The 15,397-nt window shown below is 37.6% G+C and overlaps 2 long non-coding RNA genes across 2 annotated transcripts; both read left to right on the top strand.

Moving 5' to 3' along the window:
* LOC146551478 (uncharacterized) lies at positions 1-1,653 on the top strand. The gene is made up of 3 exons (XR_014889976.1): positions 1-54; positions 380-451; positions 851-1,653. It is a non-coding gene; the product is annotated as an uncharacterized LOC146551478 (long non-coding RNA).
* Positions 1,654-4,756: 3,103 nt separating this feature from the next.
* LOC146551477 (uncharacterized) lies at positions 4,757-12,189 on the top strand. Its single transcript, XR_014889958.1, has 4 exons — positions 4,757-4,858; positions 6,581-6,613; positions 11,655-11,814; positions 12,034-12,189. It is a non-coding gene; the product is annotated as an uncharacterized LOC146551477 (long non-coding RNA).
* Positions 12,190-15,397: the final 3,208 nt, after the last annotated feature.

The raw sequence follows: 15,397 nt of genomic DNA, 5'->3' as shown, positions 1-15,397 counted from the left end.
ACAGAAACTGGGGCTCATTGTCCTTTACTTTGGAGAATGTACATCTACTTCCTGGTGAGACCAGTCATACAAACTCACATTGATGCTGTTCTGCCCTGGAGCACTAAAAGTTTTAGGAAGATTGTAGAGACCCGATCCTGCTTGAATGAGAAAAATAAATTTTGTATCTGAAAGCTTTAGTGTCGTTTTTAAAAAGGAAAAAAAAAACATTTTAGGAATATTATTATGTGCATTTTAGGAATAAGGACTAAAATGTCCTCTTTTTAAAAAAATATTAAACATGGAAACAAAAGTGTAGAAGTGCTTCTGTGCATGTGGATACACCAATATCATCCATGCTTATATTGTGCGTGTAACGTGTGTACGTGTGAATTTGTAGGTGTGTGAAGGAAAAGTGGATAAAGCCACAGGAATCTTCTACAAGGCCTTACAGAATATCCCCTGGTGTAAGGTGAGGCACACATATACTGTGAAAGTGATATTTCCCAAAGCTTGATTTGTAGTTCTGTGCTGAGTCCCTGCAGAGTCGTCAGGTGTTGTTGTACGAGTGAAACTAAGTTAGTACAATTAGCCACACAGTAGGCAACACTATTTGTTATATGATTTCATTAAAGATGTTGCCACTTGATCAATATGCTGCCTTGCTCAGCATATTATTACCAAACTAAACTTATCGCCCTGTTGTTGTGTCATGTAGTCATCATTGCAAACTAAATCAACATCAGTGCTGTATGTATGTTGCTAGTACATAAAATTCTCCCTCCTTTTCTTTCTGTGTGTGTGTGTGTGTGTGTGTGTGTGTGTGTGTGTGTGTGTGTGTGTGTGTGTGTGTGTGTGTGTGAGTGATCAGGGTTTGTATATGGACGCAGCGCAGCTGTTCCCCGATCACCTGCAGGAGTTTGTAGACCTGTTGACAGAGAAAGAACTGCGAGTGCGACTGCCTTTAGAAGAATTGGACATACTGCTGGAAGACTGAGCACACACACAATCTTAATTCAAGTGTGTGTTCAAATTTGATGGGAAGAAAAGGACAAGCACAAAGGCAAACTCGACACATATACAGCTGCAGTAATTTGAGAAAAGAGCTGGGTTTTGTTTGTTTGGTTTTTTTGTATAAAGTGACACAAAATGCTTTAATTGCCACAACAAACCACTAAAACTGTATTTCTTTTACTTGATATTGTCAATAAATACAAGATTGATCTATGTGACATGCCTTAATAAAACATGTAAAATTTATACCGGAAGTTGTTACATTCCAACTTATTAAGAAAAACTCTGTGGAAGTAAGAAAGGAAAACGCTGCCACTCAGCATATTACCATGTTGCCACCTCTTAAAGAGTTTTTAATATTTTTTTTTTAATCATAATAAATCAAGTAAGGATTATATTTATTTTCTTTGTTAACAAACATCTACTGCACTGCGGAGTAAATGGGAACAAACTTGCAGGATAAAAAAAAGACGAACTCTGCTGTGTTTCCGAGTAACCGTATTATGGAGAGAAAAAGAGCAACAAAATTCAAAGTGCGGCCGACATGACCGCAGCCGAACACGTGAGAGCTCACTGGATCAGTTTCTCATTGATTTACAAGTCCAAATGTTTAGGAAGACATCTCTCTTTTTATGTATTCTCCTTTGAACTTGTACAGTATCTTAACTCAATTACCCAGCCAACATGTATATATGGGCCCCACCTGGTTTTTGCTCGGGCTGGATGGGTACCATGTGGGCATGGGCTCAAACTGGGCTTTTTGTATGGGGCCTACTTGGGTTCTTCACATTAAACCCATATGGGCCATCCCAAGTGAGCACTTTTAGTAGGTCCTAGCTGGGTCAAACATGGGAAACACTTAACTTGGTCCAAAGTGGGAAACACATGTAGGACCCACTTGGGTTTTCCACCTGGGATAGACATGGGCAAACACAGTCATTTAAGGATAGGCTGTTGTTGTGTGCCCCAGGTGGGGCAAAGTTAGGTAATCAATATATGTTTTAGTATCGATGACACAGGTGGGCCCCACCTGGTCAAACTAAATGGGTCGCACATGGGCAAATGCAAGTCAGACCCTGAAAACATGTCTATGTGGGCCCCAGGTGGGGCAAAGTTAGGTAATCAATATATTTTTTTAGCACTGATGACATAGGTGGGGCCCACCTGGTCAAACTATATGGGTCGCACATGGGCAAATGCAAGTCAGACCCTGAAACATGTCTATGTGGGCCCCAGGTGGGGCAAAGTTAGGTAATCAATATATTTTTTTAGCACTGATGACATAGGTGGGGCCCACCTGGTCAAACTATATGGGTCACACATGGGCAAATGCAAGTCAGACCCTGAAAACATGTCTATGTAGGCCCCATATGGGTTATGTTAAGTTAATATGGGCATATATTTTATGTGGGCTCAAGATTGTTTAGTATATATGGGACCCACTTGGGTTTCTCACATGAAAGCCATATGGGCAAAACCAAGTGGGAACATATAGTAGGTCCTAGCTGGGTCAAACATGGGAAACACTTCACTTGTTTCAAAATGGGAAACACACGTAGGACCCACTTGGGTTTTTCACCTGGGTTAGACATGGGCAAACACAGTCATTTAAAGAAAAGCGTTTGCTGTGTGCCCCAGGTGGGGCAAAGTTAGGTAATCAGTATATATTTTTTAGTACTGATGACACAGGTGGGGCCTACCTGGCCAAACTATATGGGTCACACATGGGCAAATGCAAGTCAGACCCTGAAAACATGTCTATGTGGGCCCCATATGGGTTATGTTAAGTTAATATGGGCATATATTTTATGTGGGCTCAAGATTGTTTAGTATATATGGGACCCACTTAGGTTTCTCACATTAAAGCCATATGGGCAAAACCGAGTGGAAACATATAGTAGGTCCTGGCTGGGTCAAACATGGGAAACACTTCACTTGTTTCAAAATGGGAAACACACGTAGGACCCACTTGGGTTTTTCACCTGGGTTAGACATGGGCAAACACAGTCATTTAAAGAAAAGCATTTGCTGTGTGCCCCAGGTGGGGCAAAGTGAGGTAATCGGTATATATTTTTTGGTACTGATGACATAGGTGGGGCCCACCTGGTCAAACTATATGTGTCACACATGGGCAAATGCAAGTCAGACCCTGAAAACATGTCTATGTGGGCCCCAAATGGGTTGTGTTAAATTAATATGGGCATATATTTCACATGGGCTCAAGATTGTTTAGTATATATGGGACCCACTTGCGTTTCTAACATCAAATCCATATGGGTGGGCATCCAATGTAGGTCCTAGTTGGGTTAGTGATGGTAAATGTGTACATTGGTTCAAAATGGTAGCACATGCTTATGTGAGGATTCTTCTTCTGTGAAGAGCCTGAGAAAGTGTTATTTGAATAAAGGAGGATTTATTCCAAACAAGCCCATCACAGATTGCGCACAACCCAGGGAGTTCTGAAAGTCAAATTGTAAAAATAATCTCAAAAGAAAGTATGAACATAACTCTCTTTTATAACCTGCAGACGGCACCCATGTGGTACCATTCTCTAAGAAATCACCCTAACTTTAACATATTTGGCACAACCTCAGTCTATCACTTTTGCTACCCTTACGTACAGTCAGATGTTCTTGACCCTTCATTTTTGACCCTCTCAGTATTTAGCCTTGGCTAGCAAATGTACTCAAAGTCCACATTGAGACCTCACGATGTTATGTGTTATCAGACACTACAACCCAGCTGTCAAGTGAGACTATAGGAACTTTGGTGTTTTTGAACATTCAATGTTACTCAAAACACTCTGCACACTATTCCAAATAACTGGTTTGAAACTGGTTACTTTTTAATTTTAGATTTCATTTTATGTACTTAATGTGAACTCTGCATGGTAGGCTGCATGGTGAGGCTCAGATAAGATAAAATAAGGACTTCATGATTCTTCTTAGGTAAATTCACTTGTCACAGCAGCAATAATAAGTGATTAAAACGGACACAAGAGTAGAAAAAAAGAAAAGCAAAAAATACGAATAAAAAACCTAAGATAAAAGTGAATTACACAGACAAAATCCAGATTTGGCATTTGCAAATTAAGGATTACTGGTTGTTCAAACAATTAAGACTATTTACTTGAGCAAACATGCAGTTGAGGATTTTTAGTAGATCAGACACACTCTACTGTATTAGAGAAAAGACAGTTAGTTACATGGAAGATGGAAGTTTTGGTTAATCAGATCCAGTAAAGCTCCTGAAGTATATTACCGATCTGTTAAAATGTTACTCTTCAAACTTGTGCCCTCAAATTATATAACCAGAAATAATTTATATTTTCTTTGAACTAGTGGAAAGGAGAGGGAATGGGGTCTTTCAAGCAGTCACACTTCAACTGTGAAACTCCCTTGTCCTTATGGTGTATTGACACTATTGAAACTTTTCAAAACCAGTCTAATGTTAGAAGAGCTTTTAGGTAAACTGTTATTCTTCTTCTTATCATTATTATATTTTTATTAATTATATTTTTATTATGATGTTGATTTGGGTGACAATTTTTGATAAATATTATATATTACTTTTTAAAACATATTAACCATCCCTATGCTTAAAAAACTTTTAAAAATAAAATTGTTCTTTTAAACTTGTGCATTGTTTGACTTTTAAAATTTTTGTATCAGGTGTAAAACGACTTTTTAAATAGTTGTTTTTAATGTGAGCAGCTCCTATTGGCTCGTTTAAAAAGAGGGAGGAGCAGATTGCACCGCCTAGCGTCTAGTCTTCGCGGTCTTTCGTCTGTTGCGCCTTTTCTCTCCCTGGTGTTTAAGAACGTGGAGGACAAAAGGATACCAAAGAATCGAAAACTATGACAAAGGTAAATACTTAAAGTTTGATACGTTTTCATCAATGGTTATTTTAGTAACTTTCTATAGTCGTCCTAAACGGTATAAGGGGGAGAAGCATAACATCTTTAGCTAGCAGGTAGAACTGGGTTAATTTGCTGCATTGTCTTTGGCAAACATAATTTAAAGTTAATTAAAAAACTCTTACTGCCTATATTCTACTCAATAAAGTTCATCTTATCTTATTCTGTTTTCATTGCACCATTCTCTCTATACAGTTTTTGAATTTACACACTATAACGTACACGGCAGTTTTTTTCTGTGCTTCTGCAACTGTTTCTTGGGTTTTCCTATAAGGTTTTTGTAATTAATTTAAAAAATTTATATTATTTTTTTGGCTTTAGTGGATTCCTGCTCAGCTAACTCGGCCATTATGCACTACCCAGTAAACAAAATGGCTGAACAGTATTTTAAATGTCTGAACATGAGCTAGTCATACCATGTTACGTAATATTCATGTGCAGTGTAGCAAGGTGATTGTTTAAATTACAGGAGTAGATGCCTGCAGCTGAAACGGTTTTCTGATCTGAATACGGTAATGTTACCAGATATGCATTGTACTATGGGAAAACGGTGGTGGATCAGTGTGTAAAAAGCCCCCAAAAGAAACACACAGTGTCTTTAGCTCAAACACTGTCTGATCACTCTCTTAGATACTGTGCTGTTCCATCTAGTTATTGGTTACTGAGAAATGTTAGGTCATTAATTAATTAAGAGAGTGCAGCTGTTCAGATCAGATGGTGAAGTAGGAAAATGCAGAACATGTTATTATAGCTGAATGCTGTGTAAAATACTAGTAATAAATCTAACTCCCATTTATGGCTTTTACTACTGTGGGGCTAAATAAAAAATTACAGACATAATGAAATCTGCTACAATTACAAAGCTTAAGTTTAAAACAATTATTATATATTAAGCATTTTTTTGCTCTTTTTTTTTAAATTCTTTTTGCTAATAATGGACTCAATTTTATTATCAACGTCAAAGACCTATTAAACTTTTAAACCATTAAATCCAGGAAATTAGATGCCCGTAAATGTACGAGACACTCTTTATGTCTAGTATCCCCAAATATTTAATAATCCTTTCTAAAAGTACACAAATTTTGTTCTTTTCAATTAAATATTGCATGTTCAATGTATTCTTGAGCAGGTAAAAATTCCACTAAATTAGTTTTTGCATATTTTTAAGTATAATCAAATTTTTATAGTTTGCGAGTACTTTTAATTTGGAGATTTTGCCACTTGATTTGAAGTTTGGATAGTGCTTTATAGTCATTTGTAAATGTTTTGAACTCATCTGGCTTCTTAATAATTTAATAAAAAATTAACAAGCCATGTAATAATTTGAAAACCACTAGGGACCACTTATAAAAAAGTAATTCCTTTTTTACTTAAAGGAATTTAGGATTTATGTCTGTCAAGTCATTTGTTCTGGCATAAGTCACCATTTTGATATATCTTCCTGTGACTTTAAAGTCTGTCAGCTAGTTAGATACATTTTTGCACTGCTAGTGTTTGCTGCTTGAATTAGTCAGTTTATCATATAAACACATGCAGTGCCTTTCAAACTTTTAATTACACTGTTCATTTTGTGCATTAGTAAGAGAATCTTTTATATTGAATTATCCTGGGAAAAAACAAAAATGTTTGTATTTTCTCATGCACTTTCTTTCATTTCCTTATCACGTTTAGATTCTTCAAGATCACAAGCACCATCTTTGACATGTAAGTAACTTTCATATTATTTGTATTACTTATTATTATTATTATTTTTGAAAAGTGATGGTCTTTGGGGCATCCTTTTTTTTTTATTGGTATTAAGTATATATATTTATTTAGGCACAGGAGGCAATGATCTATTTTAAAATTTAACATTTATTTAATTTTCATCTTTTATGCTAACAATAATGCCAACAGTGTTCTCTTCACTTGACCCACAACTCTGACAGTTTTGGTCCTCTGCTCTCCTCACAATTGGCTGATTTCCATCTGAGCTGCTACTGTCAACTGCATTAAACTGATTTTACATTGCCTTGTTATTCTAATCTTTATCTGCGTTTTGGACTCCAAACATTCACACCTGCTGTTAGTAACCAGAGCTCACAAGAGTGTAAGGCGTGTAGTTCAATAAAGTGATCGATGTGTTCACTAGCTGATTTCAATAAACCGGTAACTTATCAAATCCATATTTTATAGGAAGTACATTACTGATAAAAGTGGTAATAAACACGGTAACCAATAAAAATTTAAATTTCCAGTTATAAAAAAAAATACTGCAGTGAGCTCAGTTTTCTAACACCAGGTGTGAACATCTACAGTCTTTAAGCGCTGGTAAAGATTTAAAAATAAAAGCATTCAATAACATAACATTAAACAGTAAATTAGTTTGATGGTGTTGACTGCAGCAGCTCAATGTTAATCAGCTGATGGTGATGGAAGCAGATGAGCGTTTTTCATCATGGTTGTTAGTGATGTGTTGGTCAAAACGAAACGGCTCTTTGAAGTGAACGACACAAGCGTGTTTTTTCTCTCTCTCGCACTTTTTTTCCGCTTCACTCTGCACGCGAGCCTTGTGCTTTGCGCTGGGAAGAGGGGGGAGGGGCGGTTGTTACACACGCAGTAGCACAGTAACAGAGCAGGAGGGAGAGAGAGAGAAAGAGCCAGGGACAACAACATCACATTAGAAAGGTATAGTAATCATCCACAACTATTTTCAATTGCGGATGATAAAGGATTCAGAAAGTTTATTCATGCAGGCCCATATGACAGAGAATGTGCATCTTCTGTTTGTTTTCATATTATAATTTATATTTAATTGTGTTGTGGTTTGCTGCTCTGTTTTGGAAGTTCAGTTGACGCTAGAAATGGGTTTTGGAGTTTGTACATGCTTTGTCTCTAGGGGCCACCATATATATTTATATATAAACATATATAAATAAAACCACGTTTCTTTTTTTACATTAGTAATTCCTTTGGTTCATAATTTTATATTGTTGTTAATAATAAATTAATTAAAGCAACAAAACAACCTGAAGAGCCGGTTGGGAGCCGAAAGAGCCGGCTTTCTAAAAGAGACGAAAATCCCATCACTAGTTGTGTAATATGCTGGTATTGATATGATCAAAAATGAACTGAGTTGTTTCGTATTCTATAGAAATTGTACATCTAATTAATAACAAGGCTTTCTGCTGATGTTATTAATTAAAAATTTATTGTTTTATTTTTAAGCAACAACTTTTTAGCATGCAATCAGTCCATGCTGTACAGGACAGATTTGTAAACTGTGCATACAAAAATAGACTATTTTACAAAATTGCTCTTTCAACAAATGTAAATCACAGCAGATTTTTTTTGTTGTAGGTGCACTGTCACAACTAGAAATGTGGGGGGAAGTCCTCAAAGTTGAAGGCAGAACAGGAAAATACATGGAAATAACAATTTTCCTTTAAATGGTAAATGGCCTGCATTTTTATAGCGCTTTTCTAGTCCCTAAGGACCCCAAAGCGCTTCACACTACATTCAGTCATTCACCCATTCACACACACAATCACACACTGGCGATGGCAACCTACATTGTAGCCACAGCTGCCCTGGGGCGCACTGACAGAGCACATCAGTAAAGGTCGATCTGGATACTTGATAACTGTTGGTATAGGTATGACATGAATTTGAATCTCCATTATCACAGGTTTTAATTGGGAGGGAACATGCAGATATACAGGAGGACTATAAACAGCAATTCCTATTGCATACAACTGTTTTAGAAAATACCAACAACACTGTTAATTTATCACTTGCTGGTCTATAGACTTTACAGTGTGGATGGATGGAAAATCCATCTGGCTCCACTCTGGCTGAATTGGTGCTACAAACAACTCTGCGCTCGGCTTTCCTGGCTGTGTGTGGATTTAAACTTACACTAGGGCTGAACGATTATGGAAAATAATCTAATTGCGATTTTTTGCCCCAATATTGCGATTGCGATGCGATATGCGATTATTTTTTAAGGTCTTTGTCTTCTGTATTATTAAACAAAGACAAGCAATACATCATATAGTATGGCCAATACTATATTACATTAATTTTAAACTGTTCTTTCCTGGAAGACAGACCTCTGTTATGATGACATGAGGTGATGCATGAATTGATGACTGACATTTTTATTTAACTTCTTCAATCACAACAGTATATTTGAACATACACAATAGTTTATTTTTAGCTTACAAACATCTGAGCATAAAGTGCTGACAAGGAACCCTGGTGTAAACATTAAAATGAAAGTCAGTACAATGTGCAGATTGCAGAAATATACATAAAAAAAATCAGTGGCTTTACCACACTCAGTTTTTCGACATCTGTGAACTACTAGACAGTCATTCAATTAAAAAATAATATTAAATAAATAAAACTAATAAATAAAAAATACACACATCTTACTGATCTCTGCAGTCAGTAACATTACACATAAAGTGCAAACATAATAGCTATTGTATAAACACACACACAAACACGCCTTTAAAGTTTAAAGGCGTGAAATTGGACGGTCTAGTTCTGATTAGCGTCACCGCTGTCTCGGTGGAGTTTAATAAACTCGGCCGTCTGCTTCTTGCTATCTAAAATATAACCAGACACTGGTGTAAATTCTCGACTGTCTCATACTTCTGTTTAATAAGTTTTCTGTTTGACGTTTAGTCAGCTGTGTGAAAACCAAGGAGGAACCCACCCGGGGGATTAATAAAGTTTTATTTTATCTAATCTAATAACTTTAATCTCAGCCAAACCGATTTACTCACGAACAAACAAAACACTGAAAAAAGCCCAACAATAACATTTTTAGGTTGTCTAAGTGACTTATATATTACGTTTAACCCGAGCAGCGAAACTCCGCGGTGATCTGAAAATGATGTGCCGGGAGTTGTGCCGTTCTCGGCCGCATCAGTAACCCTCGAGCTCCCGGCTAGCTGTCGAGCTGGTGGGTAGCAGACGCCTCTGAAAACGTCGAAGCACTTTTGCAAATATGGGATATCTTGATAAACCGAGCAGATATTTGATGTTTACACAACTACTTTCTCGCCTGAAAATATTTTAAAAGTTTATTTTGTGACCCAGAAAGATTAGTATGAGTAATTTTAAAACTTAGTAGCGGCCGCCATTGCTGGAAACTGGAGTTTGGCTGGGCCGCGCTATGAATTCTGGGATATGGTAGTAATTTGGACAGCCTTCGGCGCGTCGCTGTGACGTAATCGGTCTACAAATGCGGCCTCAGGAGGATGCAGCCCATGAATTTGGACATGTCCAGAGTATAATCGCAGCCTTTGCGGTTAGAAAATTGCACTTGATCATGTCGCGATATTATCGCAAATGCGATATATCGTTCAGCCCTAACTTACACATCCAAATTTTGACCCTATTTTTCTTCCTTTCAGCTGATTGGTCAATTTCATGTCAATCACCAATTAAACAATCCAATCAGAGAACATCTCCAGAAGTTGATTCTGTTCATCTGGACGTAGCATTTTCAGTGGGAGAAAATGCTGCAAGCGCTACGTCCAGATGAACAGAATCAACTTTTGGAGATTTACTTACCTGGATGATTGAGCATGCATCAAGACAATCAGAGAACAGATAGGTTTGGCTGTTGGAGGGCTGCATTACGGAGCTTCAGGTCCTTGAAGAATAAATTCCCTTTTACATACCAGACCAGCATTTTTCTTCATTAGCACGAAGGAAAACAGTCTGTGCGTGTCAGAGTTCTGTGGTTTTTGTGTCACAGGGCTTATAATATGTGTAAAAATCTGGCCAGGGACCATCACATCACACTGCTATCATATTTTTCTGTTGCTATCATGTTTCTTTTCTGAGATGTTGTTACTTTAATGACAGATGTAACGAGAAATCTTCCAGAAAGTTAAATTTTTTATTCTAATCAAATATTTGATTCTGATAACAGATAAAGATTTTTTTTTTTACTTTTGTTCTGCTATTTCATAGTTTATACAAATTTTGGCCAATTCCTATTTATTTTAACCCTTTAGCCCCCAAAAAGTCGCCAGCGACAGGTTTTTCCAAACCTGTCTCGTCAAACCTGAGCTCTGCCAGGGGCCCAACACGCCTGGACTTTTAGAAGAAAAGAGATGTCCGAAAATAAACCACAGGGTCAAATACTTAATTGTGTTCAGTGTTTTAGAGTTATTAATTTGAATTGACTAATTTAAATATTTTATTCATGTACATTTTGATTGCCTTTAGTAAAAATGGCAAAATTTCAATTTCTTTTTTCTTTCTGTTATTAATCCTTGATTACATTCATATAGTATACAGTAGAGGAAAAAACCTACCAGACCTACCAGTTATCCTGCGTAACATTATTGGGGATAAAGGGTTAAGGAAGCGCAATTAATTTTTTTAGTTTAGCTTGTGTTTACTACCATTTTTTTTTTTATCACCACACAGTAAACATTAAGTAATATGTAAAGTGTCCATTTATCCTCCATTCCGGTCCATTATCTTAAGCTTAGGCTGCTGCCCCTCGACCCAATCCGGTACTAAGTAGAGAGGCCCAGACTTCGCTCTCTCCAGGCACTTGGCCCAGCTCTTCCGGGGGAATCCCAAGGCATTCCCAGGCCAGCCGAAAAACATAGTCCCTCCAGCATGTCCTGGGTGTTCTGGGTCTCTTCCTGGTGGGACGTGCCCAAAACACCTCACCAGGGAGGCATCCTAACCAGATGCCAGTATCTAATCTGTCCTTTTTGTATGTTCCCCTCAGGTTGCCATGGTAGCAGATACAGGGGAAACAAGTGTAGACGATGCCACAAGAAGGATGATGAAATTCCTCATATCACCTGAGCTGGCTGTGGAGTACAACATGCTTGGCCGACATGGGGAAAAAAAGTTCAGAGATTTGCGTCTTTTTAATGTTGTGTATGGTAAGTTAGTTTCACTTGAGACATTTGAACTTTAGAAAACTAAACTTTTTTAATAAAGTGTTTGAAAGTGTAACTGAGATTGGTTATCATGCAATTTGTATATATTTTTTGAGGCAATAAAGTGAAATAAACATTGTTCTTTGAAAATCATCACCAAATGAAGTAAGCTAAGATTAACTTTACTTTGGCTTGCCCGTTTTTCTTCTTCTTCATTTGCAGAGGCACTGAAGAATTATTTAACATCAAAAGTCAACTTGCAAGAAGCAGAGAAGGCTCTGTCCAAGTGGTTCAGTGGAGCTAAAGACAGAGGAGGACCGAGGGCTGCAAGGGTACAAAATAGACTTACGGCTCTGTAAAAAAACAAACCCTGCTGATTCAAGATAAGCTTTTGAGTTTTCATCTGACTTTTTCCCCATGTTGCTACAGTTCCAAATATCTAAGGAATTTTGCTGTAGTTTGACATTTCTAGTTTTTAAACGTTTACGCACTTTGGAATACAGTTACGTAAAATCACAGTTGTTGGACAAAATAAATGTGAAAAATGTTGTTTTGTGTACCCTCGTGATTTTTGAAATGGTTTTATTTACAAACTAGATTTTGTTTGCGGTCAGCTTTAATATATTTGGTGTCTTTGTGTCACAGAACCCGTATTAGCCGTCTGAAAAATTGATTTTGTGACTGTTTTACTACATGGGGCCCACTCAGTGCCAGAACTTAGTCAATTCAAACTAGAAATAAGATGCAAATACAGAACCCACTGCTAATGCCATTCCAACTTTTTAGCTCATGTTTTCCTCATGTTGTACCCACTAAGAACTTGAAAAATGGGGCCTAGGTGGGTTTCAGTGTACTTTGCCCAGTTGGGGTCCATTTAGTTCCCAGATTTTACCTATATAACACCGAGATGGGCTTATAAAATGGGGCCATTATGGAACCCGCGGACAATCCCACTTAAAACCCACTTTTTAGCCTATGTGGTACTCACATGGTACCCACAAAACAACTTGAAAGGTGGGGCCTGGGTGGGTTTCTTTGTACTTTGCCCAGTTGGGGTCCATTTAGTTCCCAGATTATACCAATATAACACCGAGATGGGCTTACAAAATGGGGCCATTATGGAACCCGCGGACAATCCCACTTAAAACCCACTTTTTAGCCTATGTGGTACTCACATGGTACCCACAAAACAACTTGAAAGGTGGGGCCCGGGTGGGTTTCTGTGTACTTTGCCTAGTTGGGGCCCATTTAGTTCCCAGATTTTACCAATATAACACCGAGATGGGCTTATAAAATGGGGCCATTACGGAACCCGCGGACAATCCCACTTAAAACCCACTTTTTAGCCTATGTGGTGCCCACATGGTACCCACAGAAACTTGAAAGATGGGGCCTAGGTGGGTTTCTGTGTACTTTGCCCAGTTGGGGCACATTTAGTTCCCAGATTTTACCAATATAACACCGAGATGGGCTTATTAAATGGGGCCATTATGGAACCCGCGGACAATCCCACTTAAAACCCACTTTTTAGCCTATGTGGTGCCCACATGGTACCCACAAAAAACTTGAAAGATGGGGCCCAGGTGGGTTTCTGTGTACTTTGCCCAGTTGGGGCACATTTAGTTCCCAGATTTTACCAATATAACACCGAGATGGGCTTATAAAATGGGGCCATTATGGAACCCGCGGACAATCCCACTTAAAACCCACTTTTTAGCCTATGTGGTGCCCACATGGTACCCACAAAAACTTGAAAGATGGGGCCCAGGTGGGTTTCTGTGTACTTTTCCCAGTTGGGGCCCATTTAGTTCCCAGATTTTCCTAACATAACACCTATATGGGCATTTAATATGGGGCCATTACGGAACCCGCGGACAATCCTATATGGGGCCCATTTTTCAGCCCATTTCCAAACCATACGGGCCCCACATATAAATGTTGGCTGGGTATTATGCATACAATTCTTTTGTAAATACAACACCATTATTGTGGTACTGTTTAATTCCATTTTGTATTGTACTGATGTTTAAGTAAAGGTTTGAGAAAAAAAAACAGTTTCTCATTGACAGAACATGGATTTCCGTGCGATTTCTTCTGCCATGCGCATCCGAGTTACGAGCTTAACGCGGGCTTCTCTGAGGCCTCTGGTTTATGCCTAAATCTAAAAAAGTATGAGTTACTAGCAATTCAAGACTGCCTTGCAAATACTATCTGTAATATCTCTGTTAAACAAGAAGTCACATACTTGGGACTGTTAATATCCAAAGACCAAAAATCAAGATGCTCTTCAAACTTCACTCCAATTATACAGAAAACCCTAAAAAAGTTCAACCAGTGGCTGCAAAGGGACTTGTCTTTGAAAGGTAGAGTGTTAATTACTAAAGCAGAAGGGATATCCCGATTAACATATGCTGCTCTCTCCTTACATCTGGATAAGAAAATTTGTAAAGATATTGACCGTATGCTCTTTAATTGTATATGGAAAAACCGTACGCATTATATTAGAAAAACTGTTGTGATGAATAAGTACGAATCAGGTGGGCTTAACGTCTTAGACTTTTCTACTTTAAATAACACTTTCAAAATTAATTGGGCTAAACATTTTCTTAAAAACCCTACCTCTATCTGGAACTTTATACTATATTATATTTTCTCTCGTTTTGGTGGCTTTAATTTTATTTTAAATTGTAATTACAATGTTGAGAAACTCCCTGTAAAGCTTTCATCCTTCCATAAGCAGGTCCTCTTAGCGTGGACCCTCATTTATAAACACAACTTCTCACCTCACAAATAGCTTATCTGGAACAACAGAGATATTTTATATAAAAATAAATCACTTTTCCTGGAAACTTGGGTCCAGAATGGGATCCTATTGGTGGCTCAGCTGGTTAGTAAAGAGGGAAAACTACTTGCTTACAACGACTTTATTGCACTATATAATTTTCCAATCAGTGTTCAGGAATTCTCAATGGTGCTTGGTGCCATACCCTCAGGGTCTTTAATGTTATATAAAAACACTGACAGCTCAATATCTACCTCAGTCACTCTCCCTGATCCAGCTGAGTCACCAATAGGAAAAATCTGCTTTTCACAGGAACTTGGTAACAGCAATAAGAGAATATGTAGTTTATTCCAAGAAGATATCGTCTCTCTCCCATATATAACATCTTATTGGAACCGATATGTTCCAGATATCAAGTGGAAGACAGTCTGGATGGTCCCCCATAAATATTTGATTGTAAATAAGGTGAAAGAAGTCTCATTTAAAATTCTACATAAATGTTATCCAGCCAGTCACTACATGGTAAAATTTAAAAGGGACATAACTACTAATTGTACTTTCTGTGGGGATCATCCAGAAACTGTGACACATCTTTTTTGGTACTGTTCTTTTACACAGAGATTCTGGAAGGAATTTAGCAGGTTTGTTATTGTCCATATTTTAAGGAAGTTTTCTTTACGTTGGGAAAATGTTTTATTCTGTTTCTTTAAGTTCCCCAAGAAGTATGATAAATGTTTTTTATGATAAAGTTGTTAATACTTTTAGCTAAATTTTTTATCCATAAATGTAAATTTACTAACAAAA

This window comes from Mchenga conophoros, linkage group LG19, assembly GCF_057382185.1.
Source record: "Mchenga conophoros isolate Kocher_MC1m ecotype Shallow Benthic linkage group LG19, M_conophoros_male_GT1.1, whole genome shotgun sequence".
Classification (NCBI taxonomy): domain Eukaryota; kingdom Metazoa; phylum Chordata; class Actinopteri; order Cichliformes; family Cichlidae; genus Mchenga; species Mchenga conophoros.
This window is presented reverse-complemented; position numbering and strand designations above follow the sequence as displayed.